The sequence below is a fragment of the Gossypium hirsutum genome, chromosome A07 (genome assembly GCF_007990345.1).
Source record: "Gossypium hirsutum isolate 1008001.06 chromosome A07, Gossypium_hirsutum_v2.1, whole genome shotgun sequence".
NCBI lineage: Eukaryota > Viridiplantae > Streptophyta > Magnoliopsida > Malvales > Malvaceae > Gossypium > Gossypium hirsutum.
This window is the reverse complement of record NC_053430.1, coordinates 83,976,637-83,990,383: the sequence shown is the minus strand read 5'-3', so window position 1 is coordinate 83,990,383 and position 13,747 is coordinate 83,976,637. Positions and strand designations below refer to the sequence as shown.

The following is a 13,747-nucleotide window of genomic DNA, read 5'->3' as shown; positions in this document are numbered from 1 at the left end:
TCATAGTATAGCATATCTTATCATAATCATAACATATCCTACCCCCATCTACTACACACCATCTACATATCCTACCCCCATCTACTAAACACCATCTCTGTCTAGCCAATCACACCATATAAGATTACAAGAGTCTGTCCATCCAATCACACTAATATGTGGTAGTGTGCCGCTCATATATTTACAACTAAGTTGCCATACATAGATTTGTTGTCCAACCACCATATTTGTAGAATAAACTGCCATATAATACTTCCTCCATCTCATCATAATCTACCCCTAAACACATGTATATCATGTCATAAACCATACATACATATATTATATACCACATGGAAATACATACTTGCATATTCACATACAGATCATAACATAGCTCATGGTATAGTTTAACATGTCCTATTTAACATACCTTATAAACTTATTCATATGTAATTTCATACTAAATCTTATGCTTTTTCGACCTCATACGATGCCTATGGTCCCAAATTCCAAGTCCTTTAAATGGCCCCTAAACGGGCCCTAAAAATTGGCCAAAAGGGTCCCACACAGCATGCAAAAACCTATACAGCCGTGTGCCTTACACGACCTATGCACACAACCTGCGAAAACCCACACGACCGTGTGGCAACAGACAATCAGTCACACAATTTGCACATACGGCCGTGTGGCACTGGTAGTTTCAGAAAACAATCTATTTTCTTGATTTGAATGAATTTCTAATGAGTTTTTGAGTCAAATTCACACACTTGATTGCGTAATCAACGAAACCCACAATTAATGCACTTTAAACCCTACACAAAACTTTAAAATGAAGCATTATAACTCAATTAAATCCCAAGAGTTTACTCGAAAACACCCTCTTTTTCCATTAAAAATAGTCCTAAAATCGGGTTCGAAAACTTACTCTTCACAAACAATGAACAAATACAATGATCACACCACCAGAAGGTTATGATTCGCAATGCCTTCGCCTAAAAGGAAAATCAAGTAAACACTTAACAACATATGGGGAGAAACTACACATTAAATTCCAAATGTAACAAAGAAAAAATGAAAACGAACAATACTAAGTAAAACAATGATGAACTTACATTACTATTTGGCTTATGGTCGAATTAAGGATTGAACGCAACGCACACACGACCAACAATTAAAATACCAAAATAAAGAGTCTCCAAAGAAAGAATATAAAACAAAAAAAATAAAAGGAAAATCAAGAAACCCAATAAAATAGAGAATAATAAGGAAAGGAATGAGAAACGTAGGGTAAAGAAGGGTAAACTGTTGGTAGTGAGAGTAAATTTAACAATTGGATAAAAAAATAAAATTGAAATAGATTTCATAGAATTTTAATAAAACTCCAACACCCAACAAAGGCCCAAGCAAAAATATTCCACACTAGCGCATAACAGGATTCGATCTCAAGATTAATGAGTAACCGATAACTCTTGAAAAGAGTTATAATTCATGCCTTTAGACTGGGTAAATTGTTTCTACTTAGGTACATTTAGTTGAATTTTAGGACATTTCATTCGTATTTTCATCATTTTATTAGGATCTTGGACTATGTTTAAATTTTAGGTACTATTAATTGCTTGTGGTGGGGCTGTGTTTGGTGGTTTGGCAAGTGCATGTTTAGGAAAGAGAAATAAAAGGAGTGAAGGTTTGTCAGGGAAAAAGGTTGGACATTTTGTCAACACGAATGTCGTGGCAATACTAGGAAGACTGAGTCAACACTCAACGCATACCAATTGCAACCCAACTATACTTATGCCAGAAAGATTTGCCTAAAAAAGAAGAGATGATAATTTTGGGTTGTTGAACAAATAATTTAAAAAGAGTGGAAGATAAACATGGGTTATTGGATTTACCCTAGGGAAAAAGTTATAAAAAGCCAAAGGAGGAAACCCTAAAGACAAACAAAGGAAAAATATCCTTAGAAGAAATAGAAGGTAGTGACAGAATAGAGACAAGAAGAGGAAAAACGAAGGCAGTCCCTCTCAGCCACCTCAGGACACTGTGCAACTAGAGTGTGGATTGGGCAACCAAACATTGTCTTTCCAATGTTCTTGCATTATTTCTAACTTGGTCCTTCATGAATTATAGTGATGAAAACGATGTTTGAGTTGAATTTTATCTGCTAACCTATGAGCTAAATCTCATGGGGTTGGGATTGCTTTGATGAAACTTTGACTGTCTTTAATAGTTGTAGTATAAATCTGAATTATTTTACTGTTTCATTCAATTGTTTTATTCTTTAAAATGTATGTGAGCAATCTTTAGACATAGTCGACTGTGCAACATACTCTTAAATTAATCTAAATTCTAAAAATGTTAGATTTGTTAGACTGTGGTTGAATGATATGAGCAAGTACTCGATAGATACTTGTAATAGACTCTATACATAGAGCAGTGTTCATACAAAAGGAAACAGTGCAGGGTACCATATTAAAGGCCCGTAGACACAAGCAAGGTAACTTGAGGTTTCTACTATTGAAAGAAGTAGACCATTGATAAACCGTAATTTATACAATTATTATCCTATGCTTAACACATTTATGAATGATTTCTCCTTAGATTTGGTGAATTATATGCTCTTAATCCTTTAATTTCATTTTTTATAATCAGGAAAGCATAGGAGAGTAAAAAGAACAAAAAATGGGCCAAAAACGGAGAAAATGGGCCAACATGGGAAATCAAAATGGCTTGGACTTCCTCACACGGGTAGACCACACGATCGTGTCAATTTGACAGAATTGAAGCACGACTTACATGAGTAGACCACACGTCCGTGCCTATTTAACAGACTTGACCATGACTTGAAGCAATCGCACACGGGCGTGTCACACGGGCATGTCCCTATTAAGCCCAAGTATAGTCCTATTCGGGTAAGGCCACTTTTGATGGCTTTTAGACATTCTAAAGCCTATATAAACACCCTAGAGGAGGATTAAAAGAGACACACAGAGTAGGAAGCAAGGAATTACTTGAAGAAAGCCTATTGATCCATCTCAGAAGCCAGATTCCTTTTCAAGACTGAAGATCTCCCTTCAATTTCCTTTAGGAGTTTTTGGGTTTTCTTTATGTTTTGTTATATTTATTCTTCTGAGATGTTTTCTTTTACACATATGAACTAAACCTCCTAGATACCTAAGGGGGATGAAACCTAAGATGGATCTTGTTATTATTATTTGAATTGTATGATAAATATTTGACTTGTTCTTAATTATGTGTCTTAATTCTTGCTTTAATATTCCAGGATATTGATTCAAGCATTGATGTGCTTATTTAGAGGAGCAAAGTCCCTGTTTAAGAGTAGATCATTCATAATTAAGTGGAGTTGCATGCACGCCTAGACATAGAGTGACATAAATCTACCGGATTAGGGTCAAACCTAATGAGGGAATCCATAGATCGAGTTAATGCAACACTAGGGGTTTTAATTAGAAAGAGATTTCAATTAATCAACCTAGGGTTAGATGTTGTTAGTCCTGAAAGAGATAATAATATAACTTAGGGATTTCTACGGATCAAGTCAAATGAATAAATTGTCTGATTCAGAGTCAAATAACAGGTGAAGTCTAGGTGGATTCTTCCTTGGATATTGTCTAAATCAATCAATTTTCCCGAAAGTATTTCCCCAATTTAGTTTCTGTGCATTCTTAGTTTAGATAATTAGTTTTAATTTAAAAACACCCTTTAATTCTTAGGCTAGATAATAAAGAAAGAGTAGTTACTAGTACTTTTAGTCCTCGTGGATACGATATTTTTGGTCTCACCACGACTATACTACTATTTGATAGGTGCACTTGCCTTAGTTGAATTTTTAGTTAGTTTTGCAACCATCAAGTTTTTGGCGCCATTGCCGGGGACTAAGATATTAGGAATGCTTAATTTTTATTACTTTAGCCTCTTATTTTATTGCAACTTAAATTTTATTTTAATTTTGGTTACTAAATTTTCCTTTATTCCTTATAGTAGGTTTTTATAGTTTAGGACTAGAAGAAACCAGTTAGAACCATTACTTTTTGATAGTGAGATTGAGAGAATAGCTCGCAGAAACCGAAGAGAAATAAGGTGAAGCCTAAGATACACAGAGGGACAGCAAGAGGACGATATCCACACCACAATAGAGGAGATGGCTGAAAATCGAGAAAATTCGATACCTCCTACAATTGCTGATGATCCAGTAAATCAGAATCCTGCTCAACGCACTATGTATGATTATGCTAAACCTACTTTAACAGGAACTAAATCGAGTATAGTTAGGCCTACTATTACTGCAAATAATATTGAACTGAAACCTAACACAATTCAAATGATACAATAGTTTGTTCAGTTTGATGGTTTGTAGGATGAGAATCCAAATACTCATTTGGCAAATTGTCTGGAATTCTGCGACACTTTTAAAATCAATGGTGTTTCTGGTGATGCCATACGCCTTCGGTTGTTTCCATTCTAATTGAGGAACAAAGCTAAATAATGGTTGAACTCATTACCACGAGGGTCAATCACAACCTGGGAACAAATGATCAAAAAATTTTTGCTTAAATATTGTCCACTGGCTAAAACAACCAAACTAAGGAATGATATTTCTTCTTTTGTGCAGATGGATTTAGAAACACTCTATGATGCATGGGAGAGATATAAGGACCTATTGCAAATGTACCCTCACCATGGGATACCACTTTGGTTACAGGTTCAGACATTTTACAACAGAGTGATAATTGACACGACTGCTGGCGGAACCGTCAACAACAAAACACCTGAAGAGGCTTACGAATTTATAGAAGAAATGTCACTGAATAATTATCAATGGCATGTTATGAGGACAAAGCCGACGAAAGCAGCCGGCATTTTTAACATCGGTTCGGTCACTATGCTCTCTAATCAGGTAGAACTTTTGAATAAGAAAATTGACAGTTTACTTGGTTCTTCACAGGTTCACCCAGTAATGTAGTGCAAAGCAAGTAGAGGTGGATCGAGCAATTCAGAATACCTACCCTAAGGCCACAACATGGAGAATGAGTAGTTAAATTACATGGGTAATAATCCTTGATATCAAAATAATCCTTATAGTAATACTTACAATACAGGTTGGAGGAACCACCCAAATTTCTCATAGGGTGGCCAAGGAAATTAGAGACCACCACCCCTTCCAGGCTTCCAACAACAATCTTAACAGTAAGAGAAAAAGCCGAACCTTGAGGAGATGATGAAAAAAATTTATTTCAGTAGCAGAGACCCATTGTCAGAACATAGAAATTGCACTTAAAAATCAACAAGCATAAATCCAAGGGCTCGAGAATCAAATTGGGCAGCTGGCTAAGATGATCTCAGAAAGACCACCAGGAAGTCTACCTAGTAACATCAAACCCAATCCAAAAGAACATGTTAAAGAAGTTACACTAAGGAGTGGAAAAGTGTTAGCTGAATTTGAAAAGAAGCCACCACAAGAAGCTGATAGAAACGAAGGAGAGGAGGTAAAACCCAAAAACGATGACAATTCAATGCCAAAGGAATATAAACCACCAATCCCATATCCAGCAAAGTTGAAGAAAGACCGCATGGATGCATAATTTGGTAAATTTCTTAAACTTTTTAAACAACTGCAATTAACTTACCTTTTTTTGAAGCTATATTGCAGATGCCTACATATGAAAATTTTTTGAAGGAGCTTCTAACAAATAAAAGGAAGTTTGAAGACTTACCTACGGTGGAACTTAACGAGGAGTGTTCAGCCATATTCTAAAACAAACTACCAGCCAAATTGAAAGATCCAAGAAGTTTTACTATTCCCTGCTTAATTGGTAGTTTGAATGTTGAGAAGGCACTAGCTGATTTAGGCGCTAGAATTAATTTGATGCAATATAAAATGTTTAAACAACTTGGTCTTGGGGAACCTAAACCCACTAGTATGGGCATTCAACTAGCTGATAGATCTGTTAAATATCCTACGGGTATTATAGAGGACGTACTTGTAAAAGTAGATAAATTCATATTCCCTATTGATTTTGTTGTGCTTGACATGGATGCAGATGTTGAAGTGCCTTTAATATTAGGTCGTCCATTTTTAGCCATTGCTAGGGCTGTTATTGATATGGGTAATGGTAAACTGGTGCTTAGAGTAGGTGATGAAGAGATTATTTTTAAAATTTATGATGCCATGAGATTTTCTAGAGAACAGGATGACTCATGTTATTTTATTGACTCTATTGATCATGCTACTCGAGATTCTTTTCAGGAGACCATACATAAGGACACGTTGGAATTGTGTCTTGCCCAATGAGGGGAGGTAGATAATAATGATTCAGAGATAGGTAAGATAAAAAATGAACTAAATTCCAATGAACCTTCCCCAAGACAAGCACAATATGAGGGTATTAAGACAAACGATGGACTTAAGCAAAAACCCTCTATTGAAGAACCTCCCAAACTGGAACTTAAACAATTTCCAAATCACTTGGAATATGCATTCCTTGCAAATAATTCTACATTACCAGTGATTATTGCTTTCTAATTTACAACCCAATGAGAAAGAAGAATTACTCCAAGTATTAAGAGAGCATAAAAGGGTCATAGCTTGGAAAATTTCTGACATTAAAGGGATCAATCCTTCTTTTTGCACCCACAAAATTTTAAGGGAAGATGAATATAAACCATGTGTGCAAGCTCAAAGACGACTGAACCCCAACATGAAAGAAGTTGTTAAAGCTGAGGTCATTAAACTTCTAGATGCTAGAATTATTTATCTTTTTTCTGACAGTTCTTGGGTAAGTCCAGTGCAGGTTGTTCCTAAGAAAGGAGGCATAACTGTTGTAACTAATGAGAAGAATGAATTAATCCCAACAAGGAGAGTCACAGCTTGGAGTCTGCATTGACTATAGGAAGCTGAATGATGCCACGAGAAAAGATCATTTCCCCTTCCATTCATTGATCAAATGTTGGAAAGATTATTAGGGCACATGTACTACTGTTTTTTAGATGGACTCTTCGGTTATTTTCAAATCCCAATAGCTCCTGAAGATCAAGAAAAGACGACGTTTACATGCCCATACGGTATGTTTGCTTATCATAGAATGCCTTTTAGATTATGTAATGCTCCTGCTACTTTTCAGCGCTGCATGATGGCCATCTTTAATGAACTAGTGGAAGATATCATGGAGGTATTTATGGATGATTTCTCGGTATTCGGTAACTCTTTCCATCTTTACCTTAAAAATTTAAAACGAGTTTTAATAAGATGTGAAGAAACGAATCTTGTACTTAACTGGGAAAAATGTCACTTTATAGTTTAAGAAGGTATTGTGCAAGGACATAAAATTTCTAGTAAAGGGATTGAGGTTGATAAATCTAAAATTGAAACCATTGAAAAACTACCTCCCCCTAGTTCAGTTAAGGCTATTAGAAGCTTTTTAGGACATGCTGGGTTCTATAGAAGATTTATTAAAAAACTTTTCTAAAATAGCTAAGCCTTTGACTAAATTACTTGAAAAAGATGTACCCTTTAATTTCAATCAGGAATGTTTAGAAGCATTTAATACTTTACAGGATAAATTGATTAATGCTCCAATTATAATCGCACCTAATTGGAATTTACCTTTCGAACTAATGTGTGATGTGAGTGATTTTGCAGTAGGTGCAGTTTTGGGACAGCGAAGGGACAAGCATTTTCAACCTATTTATTATGCTAGCAAAACTTTGACAACTGCACAAGAGAACTACACCACCACGGAGAAAGAATTGCTAGATGTGGTTTTCGCATTCGATAAATTTAGGCCATATCTAATATTGTCTAGAGTTGTCGTTTATATTGACAATTCTGCTCTTCGCTACCTTTTAACTAAAACTGATGCAAAACCTCGACTCATTCGATGAATTCTGTTATTGTAGGAATTTGACTTGGAGATTCGAGATAAGAAAGGAGCAGAAAATCTCGCGGCTGATCATCTTTCCAGACTTGAAAATTCAAGTACTAAAGAGCTAGATGAAGTGAAAATAAATGATTCATTCCCTGAAGAGCAAATTTTTGCTATATTTGACTCTAAGGTACCTTGGTTTGTAGACATTGCAAATTTTTTAGCCGCTAACATTATCCCAAAAGGGTTAATACATCAGTAAAAGAAGCGATTCTTTACTGATGTGAAAAGCTACTTTTGGGAAGACCCTTTTCTTTTCCGTATATGTACAGATCAAGTCATTAGGATATGCGTTACAAAGTTAGAAGCATTGAAGATCTTAGAACACTACCATTGAGGACCAACCGGAGGACATTACAGTGGAACTAAGACCACACTAAAACACTTGAATCAAGTTTTTATTGGCCCACACTATTTAAAGACGCCAACAGGTATGTTACTTCCTGTGACAAATGCCAATGGATAAGTAATATCTCCAAACATGATGAAATGCCTCAAACATAGATGCTTTCATGTGAAATATTTGACGTTTGGGGTATTGACTTCATGGGTCCATTCCCTAGTTCATTTGGGAATAAATACACCTTAGTAGCCGTTGATTATATGTCCAAATGGGTGGAAGCCCAAGCTTTACCTACTAATGATGCTAGAGTGGTAGTATGATTCCTTAAGAAACTCTTCTCTCGATTTGGAACACCTAGAGCAATTATCAGTGATAGGGGTACTCATTTTTGTAACACCCAATTTAATAAGATCCTTAAAAAATACGGAGTTCACCACAGAACAGCTACCCCTTACCATCCTCAAACTAGTGGACAAGTCGAAGTAGCAAATTGAGAGCTTAAACGTATCCTAGAAAAGACATTAGAATCAAACAGGAAGGATTGGGCGATGAAAATAGATGATGCTCTATGGGCTTATAGAACTGCTTTTAAGACCCCCATAGGAACATCCCCTTACAGACTTGTTTATGGAAAAAATTGTCATCTACCATTTGAGCTAGAACACAAAGCATTCTGGGCTATAAAATTTCTAAATTTTGATCCTAAACTTGCAGGTGAAAACAGGTTGATGAAATTGAACGAGTTAGATGAGTGGCGAACCAATGCCTACGAGAACTCACGCCTATACAAGAAAGCAACAAAGCGCCACCACGATGCTCGTTTAAGGCAACACAAGCAATTTGAAGTCAGAGCTCTTATCTTGTTATATAATTCAAGGCTCAAATTATTTCTTGGGAAGCTTAAATCGCGATGGTCAGGTCCTTTCGTAGTCCAAATTGTCTTTCCATATGGCACAGTAGAGGTAAGTCACCCATCATATGGCACTTTCAAGGTAAATGGACATCGTCTCAAACAATATAACGGTGAGAACTTTAGAGACGATAGAGAGGAGCTACGGCTCCATGAACTTCCCTAAATACACCCACAAGGAAAAGTCGAGCTTAGACTCTAAATAAGCGCTTCTCGGGAGGCAAGAGCATTAACAGTGTTGATTCTTTAAATTTAAATTTTTAACATCTAAATAATTAATTGAGTCCTTGAACACAGGTTGTCAAATTCCACACGGTCAGGCACACGGGCGTGCCTGGAAACACAAAAATTTATATACTTTTTCATACCCTTTTTAACTTAAAACCAGGCTATTCCGGTTTAAATTCTTGTCAAAAAATAATTAAATATTATAAAATAATTAAATTATGTTAAAAATATAAAAATTATGAATTTTAATTAATTTTATAGTTAATTTTTATTAAATTTGGTTATTTTTGACAGAATTACATAGTTGGAGAAAAAGGGCCCAGTGAGCACTGCGAGAAGAACAAAACCGAGAGTAATTTGAAGTATCGAGGCCAATTAATTTCCAGCCCAAGATGATCCAGAAATGTGTATTAATTCATAATTAAATTAATTTTAATTTATTTCCTATTTAATTTAGGTTAAATGAATTAATTTTAATTAATTATGAAGAAAGGGCATAGTGAACCGCACTGGTTGAACCAAATGGAGTGAGCCGAACCAGCCACTAATTGGGCTGACCAGAACCGTCCATTGGCTGAAAAAAATCAGAAAGTTAGCTGATAAAATATGCTTGCAAAAAGGGCCTTGAAAAACCTCCAAATTACATTCAAACCCCACCTTTATTTTAGGCTTTGTAGATTTGCCCCAACATATTTTTAGCAAGGTTGAAAGCTTCAACCTGGCCATGTGTGTGGCCGGCCATGGGAGGGCTCTCTTGGCTGCTGAATTTGATATTTTTAGCGGCCCTATTCAGCTATAAAAGCCACCCTATGCTGCCCATTTCAAAGCATCCCTCAACATCCCTCATTCCACAACATTTTCTCATCCTCTCTTCACTTCTCTCAAAGTTTCCTCTCCATTTTTCCATCCCATTTTTCCTTCCTCTTGTACCGATTTCCTCTCTTGAGAAAGAGGCATTCTTCATCCATCTTGGGCAGCAACCAAGGATTCATAGAAGCCTTGCTCGGCGAAGACAACAGAGACTAAGAACGGAGCAACAGTCAAGCCATAGAGAAACACTGGATTTGCTTTCTGTTCCCTTTCTTTTTAATTTTTGTTGTTTTTATGATGAACATATCTATGAAAAATATTGTTGCTGAAATGGTTATTTTAATCAATTTAGCTTGAATTTAATTTGTGTTGGGTTGATTATATTTTGGCTACTTGAATTATTAAATTAGTGTTCATGCTGATATAGGCCTCAGTGAAATGCTTGATTAAGTAAAATCATGCTTAGGTTATCTGGCATTATAATTGTTTAGATAACTAAAGAATTAATTGTTTAAACGGATTGAAATTGCAAATAATGGACTCAGTACTTAATCAGTGCATGTTTAATTCTTCAAGGTAACTGAAAATTAAATTAGCATTGTATTTGGCGATACATATGCCTTGCATAACTTGCAAGATTGTTGTGATTAAATTGTTTCAAGGTATGGCTACTTTGTTACTTCACATAATCTTTTACTTGTTTATTAAGTTGAATTAATCGGTTGAATCGACATAGGAATATGCGAGAGATAATTTAATTCAATAAGTATGTATGTGCGATAGCATGTTTACTTAATTAAATCTATTTAGTCGGTTGAATTGGCATAGGGTTATGTTCAAAAGATAAATGGAATTCTTTTAATTAGTAAATGTGTTCATAAGTTAGCAAATTACTGGGTTGCTATGAATTTATTCATAACAGCATAAGCACAAATTTGATATTTCTAAGTTAAAAAGGTATAATTAATCCAACACAATTATATCATCTTGATTAAATCTTAATTGAAATCGTGCACTAGAACTCTTTTATTTTATTTAAATTGTTTGCTTAGTTTTAAAATCTTAGTTTATAAATCACTCTTTTTAAACCAAAATTATTTTTACCTCACCAAAGTGTTTTAATTAATTTCATAAATATTGCTTTTTACATTCCCTGTGGGTACGATAACTTGGCATTTACTTGTCACTTTATTACTTGTTATGATTGTGTACACTTGCACATTTCCACCACTCCAAGTTTTTGGCGCCGTTGCTGGGGATTGTTTTTAAAAAAATATTATTTGCGAATTTATTTTTACATTTTGGTTCTTTTATTGTCCTATTCAATTTTACTTACTTAATTAATTCTTCTCTGATTATTTCAGGTGTTTATGTGTATTGACCGAATTATTGACTTACTCCCAGTGGACCCTGAAATAAAATGAACCTTTCACCAACGAAGAAGACAAGCAAACCAGAGAAGGACCAAAGAGATGAATTTCGAGAATATCAATCAAGGAAACGAAGCAAACCTTGCCTAAAATCCTATCCTTATTGATGATGATAGGGATAGAGCTTTACAACAATATGCTGTGCCAGTTTTTAATGACCTTAATCTAGGTATCAGAAGACTCGAGATCGAGGCACAACAATTCGAGCTGAAGCCAGTCATGTTCCAGATGCTTTAGACAATGGGCCAGTTTAGTGGAATGCCTACTGAAGATCCTCATATTCATTTAAGACTGTTTATGGAGGTGAGCGACTCTTTTAAGCTAGTCGGAGTACCCGAAGATGTATTACGAATAAAATTGTTCCCGTACTCACTGAGGGACAGAGCTTGAGCTTGGTAAACTCACTACCACCAAACTCGATTTCTACATGGCAAGAGTTAGCATAGAGATTTCATGTGAAGTATTTCCCGCCTAGCAAGATTTCTAAGCTGAGAAATGAGATTACTGGTTTCCAACAAATGGATGATGAGTCCTTGTATGAGGCATAGGAAAGATTCAAAGAGTTATTACGAAAGTGCCCTCATTACGAAGTTCCGTATTGCATCCAACTTAAGACATTTTACAATGGTCTCAATGCTCACACAAGGATAGTAGTAGATGCTTTTGCTAATGGTGCTATCTTATCTAAGTCTTATAATGAGGCTTATGAAATCATCTAGAGGATCACCAGTAACAATTATCAGTGGCCAACCAATCAAGCAACGTCAGGAAGACGAGCTGCTGGAATCCATGAAGTGGACGCTCTCACTCCACTTGCATCCCAGGTATCTTCGATATCTTCAATGTTAAAGCATCTTACCACGAATGGGTCTAACAGTTTTGCAGCTCAACCACCTAACCAATATGAGAATATAGCCTATGTCTATTGTGGGGAAGGACATGTGTTTGAAGAATATCCGTCAAACCCAGAATCCATTTACTACATAGGTAATCAGAACCAGAACCGAAGAAGGTAAGGGCTGCAATCCAACTTTTATAGCCCATCGCGGCGAAATCACCCCAATCTTTCCTGGAGTAACCAATGGGCTGGAGGCAGTAACAACTACGCCCAACCTAGACCAACCCAGCCGCCTAGTTTTTCACAGCAAGTTCAGAAACCAGTTCAGGCTGAATCGTCCAATAGCTTAGAGAATTTATTGAAGGCATACATGGCGAAGAACAATGCCACTCTAAGGAATTTGGAGAATCAAGTGGGCCAGCTTGCTACTGAACTTAGGAACCGTCCACAAGGTACTCTACCTAATGATACAGAAAATTTGAGAAATCCAGGGAAGGAGCATTGTAAAGAACTAACATTGAGGAGTGGAGAAACGGTAGAGCCCAACATCATTAAAGCTGAAAAGGAGCATGCTGAAGCTCAAGATTTGGAAGAAGTTCAACCGAGTGTTGAAGTTCCAGTTCCATTAAAACCAGAACCTGCAAGACCTGAAAAGGTAACCTTAGAACTAGCCAACTCTGATCAGCCAACCACTCCATTAGCATCAGAATTACAGCCAAAGACAGATCAACCAGTACTAACTCCAGTATATAAACCTCCACCACCTTACCCTCAAAGACTCCAAAGCAAAAACAGGAGGTCCAATTCAAGAAGTTCCTTGACGTACTCAATCAACTTCATATCAACATCCTATTGGTTGAAGCACTTGAACAATGCCAAATTACATAAAATTCATGAAAGATACCCTGTCCAAGAAGTGAAGACTTGGAGAATTTGAGACGGTAGCTTTGACGAAGGAATGCAGTGCATATCTTCAAGACAAATTACCCCCTAAGCTGAAGGATCCTGGGTGTTTTACCATACCATGCAACATTGGAGCAGCTGATTGTGGTAAGGCACTATGTGACTTAGGCGCAAGTATCAACTTGATGCCTATATCGATATTTAAGAAGTTGGCGATAGGTGAAGTTAGACCTACTACGGTTACACTTCAGCTAGCAGATCGATCCTTAGCATATCCAGAAGGAAAAATTGATGATGTATTGGTACGTATAGATAAGTTTATATTTCCTGCTAATTTTGTAATATTAGATTTCGAAGCAGACA

At 36.2% G+C, this 13,747-nt stretch overlaps 2 non-coding genes across 2 annotated transcripts; both read right to left on the bottom strand.

Moving 5' to 3' along the window:
• Positions 1–4,579: 4,579 nt before the first annotated feature.
• Positions 4,580–4,686, bottom strand: LOC121203994 (small nucleolar RNA R71). Its single transcript, XR_005898921.1, has one exon. It is a non-coding gene; the product is annotated as a small nucleolar RNA R71 (small nucleolar RNA).
• Positions 4,687–12,128: 7,442 nt separating this feature from the next.
• LOC121204379 (small nucleolar RNA R71) lies at positions 12,129–12,235 on the bottom strand. The gene has a single exon (XR_005899304.1). It is a non-coding gene; the product is annotated as a small nucleolar RNA R71 (small nucleolar RNA).
• Positions 12,236–13,747: the final 1,512 nt, after the last annotated feature.